The 15,302-nt window shown below is 35.1% G+C and overlaps 2 non-coding genes across 2 annotated transcripts; both read left to right on the top strand.

Moving 5' to 3' along the window:
- Positions 1–3,863: 3,863 nt before the first annotated feature.
- On the top strand, positions 3,864–3,944 carry MIR99A (microRNA mir-99a). The gene has a single exon (NR_129015.2). It is a non-coding gene; the product is annotated as a microRNA mir-99a (primary transcript).
- Positions 3,945–4,592: 648 nt separating this feature from the next.
- Positions 4,593–4,683, top strand: MIRLET7C (microRNA let-7c). Its single transcript, NR_129014.2, has one exon. It is a non-coding gene; the product is annotated as a microRNA let-7c (primary transcript).
- The last annotated feature ends 10,619 nt before the right edge of the window (positions 4,684–15,302 follow it).

The following is a 15,302-nucleotide window of genomic DNA, read 5'->3' as shown; positions in this document are numbered from 1 at the left end:
GCACAGCCTGGAAGGATTCCTGGTCTCTCCCACCTTGGACCACTGTGCTGCCAGGGACGGCAAGGATTGGTGCGGCTCCTGCGCAGGGCTTTGTGCCTGGAATACCGAGGAGGAAGAAAAAGAAGACGAGCACCCTGGTCCTTTTTGCAAGAAAATGACAGGAGCCCTGGAGAAGAAATGCAAAAAAAAAGGAACCCGAGTGTGTCCCACTCCATGCAACAGTGACGAAAAAAAATATATATATATGAGACTTTCCTGCTAAAAACAAAAACAAACAAAAATCCAAACCAAAACAAACTAAAAAAAAAAAAAAAAAAGCAAATATTGGCTTGTATAACTACAAGAGGCATCGAGCTTTGTAAAGCAGCTTTGTAAGGCAACATAAGCAAATGAGCCTTCTTTCTTTTTATTATTTCAAAAATATGGCCTAATTAGCAATGTATTGCACTTGGTGAAATCGCACCTTTCATATCAGGTATAACTTTTTTTGTTGTTCTTTCTAAGCCTGCTCTTCTGTAAGAGGGAATCCTTGAACTTTCAGTTTCCTCTTAACTCATCACCCACTTTACTCTTATTAACTTTTTCCTCTTGCTCTCTTGCTCTAATCCTGATTCGAATAGCAATTAACTAAAATAGAACAATCTCTATGAAAAAGTCGGTACATGTTTTTATTTCTGATATACATAGAAGTTTTGGAAAGGCATTCATATGTTATCTGTGCTTTTTGCGTACAGGATTAGTTTTTGCTATCTAAGAAAACTGAGCGTTTAGCCCTATTTGGTAAAGAAACTAAATCTTTCATGTGCTTCTGACTCATAATTTTAAATGTGAAAGAAGAAACTTTTTGAACTTCTTAAAAAAAAAGGGTCATATTAGAATATGCATTAAAATGCTGGTAAATAAAATTAGTTAGGAGAGATTTACATTTAAATATTTTACCAGGATTTCAGTATAACCGAAATAGGGCTGAAAAGATTATGTTCTCAGTTGCTAAGTAGAAAAGAAGCTTGTTCCACAATAATACTGTCTTTTAAAATATACTTTAAAATAAGCATTTGTCTTAGAGCTGTTGCAAAGTGCCTTGGAAATAGCCATTCAGTATTTTAGTGGAAAAAGTACATGTAAACTTGTCTTAAGTTTCTAGTAATGTATTGGCTCAGCAGATAAATACATTGCATTCTAATAATTATGTCTGTTGTATAACTAAATTGCTGAGGAATTTAAGCATTTTATAGTAAAACCCAGTTTTGATTCATTCAATGGGTAAGGGTTAACAGATGTATTCCACTTATTTTAATCTTGATTAAAACTTTATAATTATGTTTAAAATTGTTAAAAAATAAAATGCTTTTCAAATTATAGCATGTATAAATGAAGCCTATAATCTGTATATTATAAATTGATACCATCATATTTTCCATGAAAAGACTAAACATTAGCAAACTTGTGCTTTTAAAATCATATTTCATTATATTGAAAGTACGTAGGGAAAACAAAGAATAAATATAGAACTGGTGAATTCTACTTTCTTTTTGGTTATTCTACAAAGAATTATGGGGAATAACAAACATATACTGATAACATTAAAATAAAATGCTTTATTAAGTTTATGGGTTATTGTTCCCTAATTATTTTTTTTAAATAGCTCTTGTTCCTTTATGCTGCCTTAGCTAATGGAACATCAACTTTCACAGTCCTAATTAACATTTATAAACCTGTTTTCGTGTTTCAAGATCCTTCAGTTGAAAAACATTATTTTAAATGTTATTTTTAGAAACCATTAATCTCTACACTCTTAATTATCTTATTAAGCTCATGCCAAATCCAAATCTCTTTTCAGCTTTCACTAGTTCATTGTACAAGACCTAGTCGCTTCTTTAACAGCCATGGCTCCTTTCACTTTCAAAACTGTTCCTGTGAAAATAACACCAACCAAAATGAATGCATAAATGCAAACTATGAAGCCACATTATATGTCATATGAGTAGCCTTGGGTGGGGCTCTATGAGTCTTCCAAGCCTTAAAAAAAATAGTTTAAAAGGTTTTGCCCATTTTGATATTGTGTTTTCTTCTCGATCGTCCACCTTCACTCCCACCATCCACCCAGATGCTCCTTCTAGACAGCAGTTGTCTGATATTTCTCCTTTTGTGGTTGTTTTAGGGACAAACTTAAAATGGATATGAGAAGTGAAGAAAGTGATCATAGGAGAAAATCATCTCAGGTAAAAATAAAAAGTTAAAAAAGCAATTAATATTTAATATTTTGAAGAAAAAAACAAAATAATTTTGACTGTGTTAGTTATAAGAATTCGTTTCATATTCTTTATGAATCTAGCTGTTGGAATTTTAATTGATGGTTTGAGAATTTATATTACCCGCCTCTGAAAAATTTTTCTCTGTGTTTATGAGCAATATACTGTTTGAGTCACCTTGAATGTATATCTAGATATCCAAACATATAACATAGCTGAAATATGGTTGAATAAGAAGTTGTTTAGGAAAAAAAAATTATTTTATAATTTGTTGTGCCATATAAAAGGAAGTGAAATCTGGGAGGAGGGAATAAAGTCATGCTTTTTAAAAAATATATGATCTAATAAGACAATGAAACCAAAATATACATTTTTATAGTTATGATAAACCCAAAACAGATGCTACCATTTATTTCAGATCTGAATTTGTGAACTTATGTTGAAATATTTTACTATAGTTGAATGCATGAATCTTGAATGTTGATTTTTTAAACTTATTAATAAGTAGAAAATTTGAAAACAAATAACGGTAAAAATTATGGAGACCAAATTCTGAGTGTAAAGTCTATAAAACACATATTATTTATTTCAAAATATGTAAATATACAGTAATTTTATGTAGTGCTACTATTTTTACAATGAAGGTATAATTGAAAAATGCTAAATATGTGGATATGAGTAAAACAATTAATGAGTGCACAAGTTATAATTTTGTTGCTGTTGAGTTTAGACTCTTAAAAAACATATATGTGGCTGGCTTTATGTTTATTCTTGAATGTTTGATCATGGTCTGGTGATTTAAATATTTTTAATAACCTTTTTACCCAACTTGTGGACAAGATGAGAGATGTATATAGTCATACATATGTTTTAAATATATCATTTTTGAAAACTACATTTAAATATATGGTGTATAAGAGAGATGATATCCTGTTTTATGAAATAGATCTGGACTATAAATGTTAGCGCACAGGAGTAGTAATAATGCTATAAATGTGTGATTAATTTTAGTTTTCTGATATTTACTTATCTAAATCTTGTTAATTTCAGTATTATTTCAAGTACGGCCAGCTATGTATATATTTAGGATTTTTAAATAACTTCCTTCTGTACTCTGCCTAGTCAACAAAATTTTACTTATTTTATGAGAAAGTTATATGTTATCAATTACTTGAAACCACTAACTGAGGTTTTATAAGAATTAGAACAAACACAGGCTAACTTTTACACAATTAGCTTAATAGTTAATTTTGTCTTAATTATAGGCTCATAACACTATATTCATGCCTCACAATTACATAATTCATACATGCATGTATGGATTATTTTTTCTTTTAAAACTCATCATTAGTTAGAATAGTCTAATTCTAAAATACTATTAAAATAAAAATAATCTGTGAAAAATCTTTCAATACAGTATTTTTAAATTCTTATATATATAAACCTTCATTTAGTTTAGAATACTTATGAAGGCCTTTAGCTGGGGATAGGCATACTTAAAACATTTAAAATTTTTATACTAAAGGATCAGTATTATTATTTTCATCTACTAATTTCATCAGATATTTTCAACAAATTCTACTTTAATAAGGAGCCCATGTGAGATGTTGCCCATTGGCATAAACCCGTAGATCCGATCTTGTGGTGAAGTGGACCGCACAAGCTCGCTTCTATGGGTCTGTGTCAGTGTGGTGATGTGACAAAATCCTATACACAATGCTGTTAACTAATATTTCAATCAAACTCCTATAAAAATCTAGTTGATTACTTCTGAAGTAATTATATTTTGTTTTTTTTTTAATGTATATATTAATCCTCATCTGTCTTACAAGGCAGGTTTAATTGTTGACCACTTGGAAGAGTTTGTAGCAAAGCCATTCAAATTTGAATGCACATAGAGTAAATTGTTTAGGAAACTTGGATTTTTTTATAGCAAGTTATGAACCAAGATCTGAATAGAGCCTGTCCAGGAATGCCAGTTACCATTATAGTGGTTAGTGTACTTCATCAACTTCAAAAAGAAAATTAAAGATGATGTTTGGATTTATGTGTTACTAGTAAGCCTTTTTCTCTTGAAAAAGGAAGCTGAATGCTACTGAGTTTTAATATTATTAATTGCCAGTACAGCTATGCCGGGAGAGATGTCAGAGGACATTTTGTTTGACCTATGCTGGAAACCCAAGAGGTTAGGATAATCCTAGTAGACACATATTAAGTTAATTGGTAAAATGTTAGAACATTATATCTACATCCTTACCAAGCCCTTAGGTGTATGGCCGCCATATTTGGAGGAGCTGACTGAAGATATGATAAGGAGTTTGAAGCGACAGTGGAAGCTGTGTGCATCCGGGTTGAGGTAGTAGGTTGTATGGTTTAGAGTTATACCCTGGGAGTTAACTGTACAACCTTCTAGCTTTCCTTGGAGCACACTTGAGCCATCGAGGAATTCTTCATCACTTTAATCTAATTGAGCCAATTTCTGTGCGAGAAGGTAATGTGTCATGAGTATTTTTAATAAATTGAGCCTTTATTACATTAAAATGATCTTTTTGTTTCTAAATATTAGATTATTCTATTATATCTACTTATAAACACTGGAAAAAATGTATTTCTTATAGGTCGTTACTCAGTGATCCAACATTTTTAAGAACTAGTGAGTGGTGACTTAAACTATATTAATATTGCAGCTTTTTCACCTTAGAGTCACAAAATTTGGCACCTAATTTTGTAAGTTGATCATTGGTCTTTCTTTATATTTTTATTGGATACTTAGATAATACGGTAAAAAAAAGAAAAAGGTTAGAATATTATATCATGAAGTGTCAATGACTTCCATAGCACATTGCCTGAGTCTTTCTTATGACACATCACTTTCTCCCTTATGTTATGTTAAGTGCTTGCTTATTTTTTCCATACTAGACTGTAAGCCCCATGAGGGCAAAGTCCATGCATATTTCTGAATGCCTTACACAAAGTAAGAACCAAATATTTATTGGATGAATGAATAGAGTATAAGATTTCACTATGTGATTATTTCTAATTACAATGGTGGTCACAAATCTGAGTTTTGTTTATTGTTTCTAAAGTTTCCCTAAATTTAATTCCCAGACTGCTCTGATTCAATAACATACTTGACTTATTTTTTGACTGTGTCAACTGTGTTCACTCATCCTAGACATAAAATTTAAAATTTAGGTGTGCTTTATACCTAGAATAAAAATAATAGAATAAATTTATTTTAATTAATAAGTTCATTATAGTTTATAATCTTAAATTTAGATTGTGCATATTTCTTTTGAATTTCTAAATTTCTTAATTTCCAGATGAATGGTTTGTATTTTAGCATCAATTTTAAAATTAGCTTTCTGTATTCTGTATGCTTCCCTTAATCTTCTACCCTTTATATTTGTACAGTATATCTGTTGTATAGACCAGAAACAACTAAACCAGAACCATGTCAAGAAATCTATAATAATAAAAGCGTAATATGCTAATTAGACTGGACATCCTTCTGGACGTCCTTCCAGACGACCTTCCAGACGAAGCCTTGGCAGCAGGGGCCAAGGCAGAGGCAGCTGCAACGGCAGCAAGGGACGAGCCCCTTGCGTGAATTTCATGCATCGGGCCTCTAGTTGATAATAAATAAGTATATAGGGCATAATTTGAGGTTTAGATCACATTTTTGTTTAAAGAAAAGACACTCACAGTAATCTGTTTGTACAAAGAAAATGAGTCTCTTTGGAATCCATTAGTTTGCTGTCAACTTTAGTGGAAGTGAATGTTGCAATTTATATAGAGAGGCTACTTTAGGTAGATCGTCTTTCAGTCACACAATTAAATAGTTGTAGATATTAGAACTAATTTAAACTCTAAGAATGAAACACTGAATACATGAGAAAAGATTTGTAGATGCAATATGTGTTAAAAACTATTGAATACATGAGAAAAGATTTGTAGATACAGATATACATTAAAAACCATTAAGACCCTGGTGGTGTGTTGATGAGCTTTCTAGAGAACACTGGCATTCAGAATATCTCAGAATTTAGAATTTATTAACAATGGTAGTGAAGAAGGAACTTTTGAAGCACCAACAGGAAGAACACATGAAACTTAGAAAGCCAAATAGCAATGATTTCAAGCAAAATTATTTGACTGGCATGCAGAAGTTAAAGAATAGTAGTCTCTAAGAAAGAAAAGTCTTTTGAAGGATTAATCAAGAGACAATGAACAAGAGGCAGGAGAGAAGAGAGCAAGAAAGAGACTGAGAGAGAATGGACAGATGAAAAAGACAGTGACTCCTAGCAAAGAGAAACAAGATGTGTCTAATAGTAGCAGTTCAACACAAAGGTGGAAGAAATAGACAATTGAATGGTAAACAATTAAATTTTTGTGAATAATTTAGCCCTTGAGAACTAGGATACCTTTCTTGTGTGTGAATGTATGCATTTGTGTGTATTCCAATACTTAGTTTATAAGTTTGGAGACCAAGTCATGTACACATTAATGGCCCAAATAGAATACTATTGCCAATAAATTCCTGTCTGTGCAGTGCAATGAAGTATATCACTTAAACCAACAAGATGTATGGTACAAGAATAATCTCATAAAAACACTATGATAAATGCATCAAATTGAGGGTCTCTTATCTACTCTATCTAAAGCAAGCTGGTATTATGGAAGAATGGCTGAAAAGTGGCAAAGATGTAGCTATGACGTATTGTATTAGTCATGCAGAAATCATAATTCTAAAAGGCAGAGGATATAATTAGCATTAGTGAAGAAAATAGGGTGAGAATACGACATGGGAAAGTTATGCTTTCACTGGTGATTAATAATATTTTTTCTCTTCCACCTGTTGGGATTTTTTAACTTACTATTTTTTATAAAATAACTAGAGGCCTGGTGCATGAAATTCGTGCACAGGGGGTGGGGGAGGGTATCCCTCAGCCCAGCCTGTACCCTCTCCAATCTGGGACCCCTCAAGGGATGTCCGACTGCCCGTTTAGGCCCAATCCCAATGGGCAGTGGTATATCCCTTTCACAATCCAGGACTGCTGGCTCCCAACAGCTCGCCTGCCTGCCAGCCTGATTACCCCCTAACCACTCCCCTGCCAGCCTGATCCACACCTAAGTGTTCCCTTGCCGGCCCGATTGCCCCTAACTGTCCTCGCCTGTTCACCCCCAACTGTCCCCCCTGCCAGCCTGGTCACCCCTAACTGCCCTCCCCTGCAGGCCTGGTTTCCCCCAACTGCCCTCCACTGCTGGCCTGGTCACCCCTAACTGCCCTCCCTTGCTGGCTTGGTCGCTCTTAACTGCTCTCCCCTGCAGGCCTGGGTCCCCTCCAAACTGGCCTCCCCTGTAGGCCTGGTCCCCCCCAACTTCCCTTCCCTACCTGCCCAGTCACCCCTAACTGCCCTCCCTTGCAGGCCCGATTGCCCCCAACTGCCCTCCCTTGCAGACCTGGTCCCTCCCAACTGCCCTCCCCTGCTGGCCTGATCACCCACAACTGCCCTCCCCTGCTGGCCATCTTGTGGCGGCCAACTTGCCATCTTGTGTCCACATAGAGGCAGCCATCTTTGACCACATGGGGGCGGCCATCTTGTGTGTTGGAGTGATGGTCAATTCGCATATTACTATTTTATTAGATAGGATGTTTAATGATAAATGCACAAATTGATAGGGTTATATTTAAAGAAACTAAGATTCGGGGCCATTGCTGGTGTCACTACCTAGAAATAGTTAAGTTAGTTTAAGAAACTATGGGGAAATATATATTTATAGAGTTAACATTTAATGGGGAAACAACTATGCAGATTCAATAATTTCCAGTAATCATATTTTACTGTATACCAGGGTTTCCACATTTGGTAACAGAAGAAGTGTGACAATTTAGGAAATAATTAAATATCAGTAAATCATAATCTACTTAACCAATGTCTCTTGATATTTTGGAACACTAAATTGGCTAGATTAGATAGATAGATAGATAGATAGATAGATAGATAGATAGATAGATAGATAGATCTTTATGTCTGTAGTGGCTGATTTACCTTAAATGTTTTGGGAATGAGGGATAAAATAGTTGGAGTAGGAAGGAAGGGAGGAGAGAAAGAAAGGAAGGGATAGAAGAAGGAAATACAAGGAAAACCAAATGCAAAGCAATTGATTGGGCCTTACCAGAAAAGACTATTTTAGTTCATCGTATTGAACCAAATCGGCCAAAGTAACTATGGGAAAATCAGAAAGCTTATTTGGTAATTGGACTAAGTCTCCTTGAAACAATCCAGCAGTACATGAACTGTTATTAGAATGAGTCACATTCTGTATAATCATTATGTTTCTGTTATTCCCTGTTTTCAAAGGCTGATTCATGAGCACAGGTGATTCTCCAAGATCCCTCAAATGATGTGATACAGGATTCTGCCACCCTGAGTATTATTTTACACCCACACCTAGTTTCTCTTCAACAGAATATAGGGATAACTCTTGAGAACACTGATCTTGACTACACCCATGCCAGCCCCTAAAAGATCCCTAGGGAAAACATGTGAATGATTGTTAGGTGAAGTATTAAGGTATTAAGAGAGCATTTATCTCTTGCTTGCTTACTAATTTCTACCATTCACTACACCTTCTAAGCAAACCCATTACTTGATAAAGTTTTTCAAGATTTTTATGTATCACCTCTCTATCCAAAAAGCCTCTACTCTTTCTCTAAGAGCAATTTTTGCAGTTTTGAATCCTCATAGCCCTTGCACCTTTTATTCCCATAAGATTTTTCTAACTTTAATGAATAGTAAATACAAATGAAAAGGGACTATGACTTACTTTTGTACCTCCTGTAATGTATATACTTTAACAATTAGATTGAGTTAAACTTTAGGTCATTTCTGAGCAATGATGAGAACCTATATGCATCTGAAAATAGACTATGCTTCATCAGTAAAATCTTGTGTTAATCAAGATATTTCTCCAGAACATGTCATTATGAGATACAAGATTTTTAAGACTATCTATAAGTTCTGTAGGCCAGATTTGATTAAGCATGTGATACACCATTTGAATGTGATTTATGAAACTAGCATATTCTACTATTTATAATAAATCTAAGCTCTTCATGTACAAAAATATCTTTTTCAAAACTCACAACTCCTACATAGTGCTCAGTTTATAGGCTGAATTCAAGAACTCTTTGGTGAATGAACAAAAAAAATTTAAATGAAATAAAAATATTATGGGATACAGGAGCGATTCTACATTTAAACTTTAAAATTTTAATTCTTCAAACTTTAAAAAATTAGATATTAAGACAAATTAGGAATATCACTTTTAATTTTTGGGAAGACTGTTAGATGGGAGTTCTTGATTTTTAAGTTGGCATTGTTTTGTGCATGCATTTATTTTTAACCTCACACTATGCTGTGTATAATGTGTAAGTTAAATCAACTGCCCATGTTTCCTCCCTGCATCTTACTCCCCTGAACTCTCAATTCTGTTTCTCTTCACTCAATCTCTTAGAAATCTTACTTGACTGCAATCATATTGAGCCTTGTGTTTCCCATCATTATTATCCTCCTATATAATAAATAATATACAAATTGACCGTCACACCCTTGCACAAGATGGCCGCCCCCATGTGGTCACAATATGGCTGCCACAAATGGCCGGCAAGAGAGGGCAGTTAGGGGCAACCAGTACAGCAGGGGAGGGCAGTTAGGGGAGACTAGGCTGGCAGGGGAGGGCATTTGGGGGCAATCGGGCGAGCAGAGGAGCAGTTAGGCATCAATTAGGCTGGCAGGGTAGTGGTTAGGGGGTGATCAGGCAGGCAGGCAAATGAGTAGTTGGGAGCCAGCAGTCCCAAATTGTGAGAGGGATGTTCGAGGGGTCCCAGATTGGAGAGGGTGCAGGCTGGGCTGAGGGACACCCCCCTCCCCGTGCATGAATTTTGTGCACCGGGCCTCTAGTGTTTAGATAATATACTAGAGGCCCAATGCATGAAATTCGTGCGTAGAGGGGTGTGCCTTAGTTTGGCTTGTGCCCTCTCTCAATCTGGGACCCCTTGCTCCTAACCACCTGCCTGCTTGCTCCTTACCACCTGCCTGCTCACTCCTTACCGCTTGGCTTGATGCTCCTTAATACTGCTGCAGAGGTGGGAGAGGCTCCCACAACCGCTGCTGTGCTCACCAGCCATGAGCCCAGCTTCTGGCTGAGCGGTGATCCCGCTGTGGGAGTACACTGACCACCAGGGGTCAGCTCCTGCATTGAACATCTACCCCTGGTGGTCAGTGCACATCATAGCGACTGGTTGTTCTGGTTGTTCTGCCAAAATGGTCACTGGGCTTTTATTATATAGATAGTAAAGTCAGATTGTAAGCTGCATAATTCATGTGTACTTTTACTTATTAGGCACTTAAATAGTATTTGACTGAAGTTAAAAATAAAATATAGATTTATAAACTGTAAGAACCTTAGAGATAAACTGGACCATTTTCCAGATGACCTAACTGAGTGTTTCATGATCTTGCCAGGGTCAATCCACTAGTATAGACACAACCTAGATTTCTGTTCAGATAGATAATCTATCTAAGATGAAATATTTTATGTTTGCTATCAAGGGATTTTCAGCTAGTTTTCAATTGCTCTCAATAGATTATTGGTTAGTGTCATTAAACAAGTTTTAATTAATTGATTGATATGAGATAATAAGGTTTTATTTTGGAAAGACTACAAAAAAGGTAATTTATCATCAGACTCAAATATGATACATATATAATTAATATTATTTAAAATGAACTTCATATCCTTATAGTTCTTTCTTTTCAAGTACAAGTACAATCTTATTCTTCTAGGCATAGAGAGAAAATTCTCTACCTTCTAGTTCCACTGTGTTATAACCCCTTCTTCCAGAACTCTTCTCCATGGGAGAGGAGTATGGCCTAGCATTTGTGATGTATGATAAGTAAAAAGGGAATATGTAAGAATTGGTTAGTTAACCTATTAGTATTGTGTTGCTTAGGAGAACAAAAGTTACCATATTTTCCGGCCTATAAGATGACTTTTTAACCCAGGAAAATCTTCTATACGCCCAGTTGTTTTATACGCCAGAAAATACGGTAATTTGAAATGCTAACCATAACTTAGTCTGACGTAAGAACTCAATTGCATATGCCCTCCCCCCCATGAAATATGCAAGATATAATTATGTAATAAGGATCAAGAACTTAAATAACTTCAGGATCTAAGAAGTATAATAAGATAGACTTTAAGACAAAAGGAAATAATGGAAACTGTGGTAGACCAAGGAAGGCATACTCACTTTCAAGTTATTCCAAAATGACTTCTTCTGTCAATCTAAATTTGGCCCATGAGGGCAGCCAAGTTTTCCATTTTGGTATGAAAGCATCACATAGTACAGCAAAGTTTCAATAAATCCGTTCTTTTGATGAACCTAACAGCATTTTTACAATTGAACTAGACAATTTAGAACATCTATGATATGTTTAAATAATTCTAAAGTGTATAAATAGGATAAATTCTTACACACTTCTGTGTTATTTCAAATATACGTGTTGCTGTTATTTTAAGTAGACAAGTATGATCCATGATAGTATATATATTTTCTCGACTTTAATTGACTAATGAAAGAATATTCATTGTTCAAGCAATACCTACCAATTGCAATATTGTCTTGATCCTATTTAGTAGAAGTAATTGTAGTGGTCCCAGTAGTAGTATAGGTATGTAGTTTTAGGTCCCATCTGCATCTAAATATCAATGTACAAAACAATAAAATCCATATACTTCTTATTCCTCAATATTAATGCCAAAGACAGGTGGATAGATAGCAATTTCAAGTCAGAAAAATTGAAAGATTAAATTAAGTGAACCCAAAGTTCAAGTGTTCTCATCTCAATATAGTCTTACACTCAGGCAAGTGTATATAGTTTAAGAGTAAAGTAACTGGTGTTTTTGTTAATTATATTTTATTGTGTTATAATTAAAGAACCAGTTGTGCATAAATCCAGAACTAGAACTAGATCAGGTTTAGTTCTAGTAAGAATCTAATCTGGTAAGTAGAAATGACACAACCAATTATGACAACACTGAGTTTATAGTAATAAAAGAGACATGTGTTTGTAATTTTGCTATGTGTAGCACAAGCATTTTTATTTAATACAATTGGAATTAGTAATTGACCGGTTAATCCACAAAGATTTTTGAAGAAACAGATATTAAAAATTAACATATACATATAATACATATTTTGTTTAAATTTTAAAACTTGAAAAAAATTTGAAGGCTTGATTATATATTTATTTGCCAGTGTTTTTACAAAAGCCAAGAAATATTTGATTTGGGTTGCTATTCACAGATCTTCATCATTTTAATCTCATAATGTATCATCTATGAATTATAATTTTAGTTGTTTCATAAATGTCTTTAAATTATAAATCCAATGCAAAGAAATCTGAAAGCAGAATCCCATGTTCTCTATGATTTTTCTAATTTTTAAATTTGTTCTACCTACATCTAACTCAATAGCATTTTTTAAAATATGTTTTTATTGGTTTTAGAGAGACAGGAAGGGAGAGGGAGAGAGAGAGGAAACATCGGTTGCCTTCCATACACATCCAAGGGTAGAACCTACAACCTGGGTATATGTCCTGACCAGGAATCAAACCGATGACCATTTGGTGCACAGGACTAAGCTCAACCAATTGAGCCCTACCAGCCAGGCTCCATAGCAGTTTTAAAGGGATTGAATTTCAAAAATTCTCCAGTATATCTCATCTCTTACTATTTTTATACTCATACTTAAATTGGTTTGTATAGTATTTAATTACATTATACAATTTCATATTTACCCAACAGGCATAGACTGGTTTGAGAATAGACATAATCGACTACCTACCAGAAAGCATACAAATCATTTGTTGGGAACAGAAATACTTGGGTGTTCTAGAACTTTCTAAGGTAATAAAATGTTTTCTTCATTGCCCTAAACCAGTGATGGGCAACCTTTTGAGCTTGGTTTGTCAAACTTCGCCAAAAAACTGAACATAACTTGGGTAGTGTGTCACTTTGAGGAAAAAACATTATTTCGCAAATGTTTCATCCTCAGGAGCAGCAAATGTTTCATCCTTGGCATGCAGCCGCCTCAGCGGCCGCATGTCATCAGAAATGGCTACGCGTGTCAGTGCTGACACGCGTGTCATAGGTTCGCCATCATTGCCCTAAACAGTAGCCACAAGCCATATGTGGGTATTGAACATTTGAAATGTGGCTAGTGTGATTGAAAAACTAAATTATACATTTAGCTAATTTTTATTTAAGTAGTTATGTGTGGCTAGAATCTAGTGTATTGGACAGTGCAATACTGGAAAGTGGCTCTCTTGCAGTTGGCATGCTGGGGCACCTGTGGAAAATGTCAGGTAATCTGTAAAGTGGCGCATGGTTAAGAGTACTTCTGTAGTTGAATTAGTTTTGAGGAGAAAAATGGCTTTGGAAACTCAAGTTGATTTATAAAATAGCTAAAATTACTGTCATATTAAATTTGAATTTAATGTTTCCAGTAACTTCGTTTGTTTGATCCATCAACTATTTATCCCAAACATATCAGATAGGATGGCTTCTAATGTGATACTATTAGTCCTCTTTTAAATGTGAGAACACCACAATCAGGGGCTTATAAAATGTCTTACAAGATCCTAGGACTGAAACAAATGTGTCCTATCAAAAGAAGTTTATTTCAACTACTTTGTTATTATCCCTCCAATGATGGAGGCTCACCACTTGAAAGCAGTAGGTACACACAGTAAAAGTTTGAAAATAAGACTTACCTTACTTCATTCAGAATAAAAGTCCAGCTTCACTAGTCAAAGCTTCCTAGACCAGTATTTCTTTCCATTCAGAGGTCCACACAACTAAAATTCAAAGACCTCTTTCCTGTTTCTGATTTTTCAAAATATAGAATAACGTAATGTTGCCAGACCTACCTGACAACAGCAAATATAGTCATTTCTAACTGGGAATTTATCAGCTCAGTGTGGTAGAATGTTTATTTGATGATAAATATTGAGCTGCATCTATTATATAATGATCACTTCTGCATTTAAAATCTAAGTGTTTCACAATACAGGAGTACAATAAACAGGCTACTTGAGATTAACTGATTGGTATTTGAGAAACATCTAACATTGTTCCTTACATAATCTAGGGACTCAGAGAAGGCTTTTTTTTTTTTCTTGTTTCTCCTCCTCTAATAATGTTAGCTTGACACTGCTTATTATTCACTGGGTTTTAAGATGACTTAGAACAGTGGTTCCCAACTTTATTCCTTGAGGACATGAAGAAAGAGGGGCCTGTGTGGTGGGAGGTGCCAGTCATTGGAAAAAGTGCTCAGTGTTATTCAGATTTTATGTCTGCAGGGGCACACATTCCAACAGGCATTATTCTGTGATACGATTTCAGAGGGCTCAGAAAGGTCACCCCTGCTTCAAAATAGCTGGTCTTTCCTTGCACATTAAACTTAGCATATCATGCATCCCCCGGTCCCCAGAAATACAGAGATTGAACTTCAGCCCTGGAGTCAGGCACACCTGCATTTATAACAAATATGCATCAACCACTACTCCAAAAGCTGTATGATCTTCTTCTGTAACGTGAAAATGATGACACTAGCATTATGAGATTTTTGTGAGACTTAAAATATTTGTATGGCACTTAGCCAGCATGGTGTCCAGTAGGTAGAGTTGAAAATACAGTATATTACTAACATGACCATCATTACACATTTTAAATGGCGCAGTGTATTGTTTATCTAGAAATGCCCCTCAGAATTCCCATGTAAATTCTAGGCAGAGCCAGCCACCGGAAGCACTGGGAGGCTGCTTTCTCTGAGACCTCCCCCTTGATTCCCGAACATCATGGCTGCACTGCCTGGATTTGCTATTGTGAATAAACCACATTTCAGATATTCTTCTCATTGTCAGATCATGGTCGACAGGAGTTCTCACCTTTTCCTCCGGAAATGATAGTCCTTCTTCA

This window comes from Eptesicus fuscus, chromosome 3 (assembly GCF_027574615.1).
Source record: "Eptesicus fuscus isolate TK198812 chromosome 3, DD_ASM_mEF_20220401, whole genome shotgun sequence".
Classification (NCBI taxonomy): Eukaryota; Metazoa; Chordata; class Mammalia; order Chiroptera; family Vespertilionidae; genus Eptesicus; species Eptesicus fuscus.
This window is presented reverse-complemented; position numbering and strand designations above follow the sequence as displayed.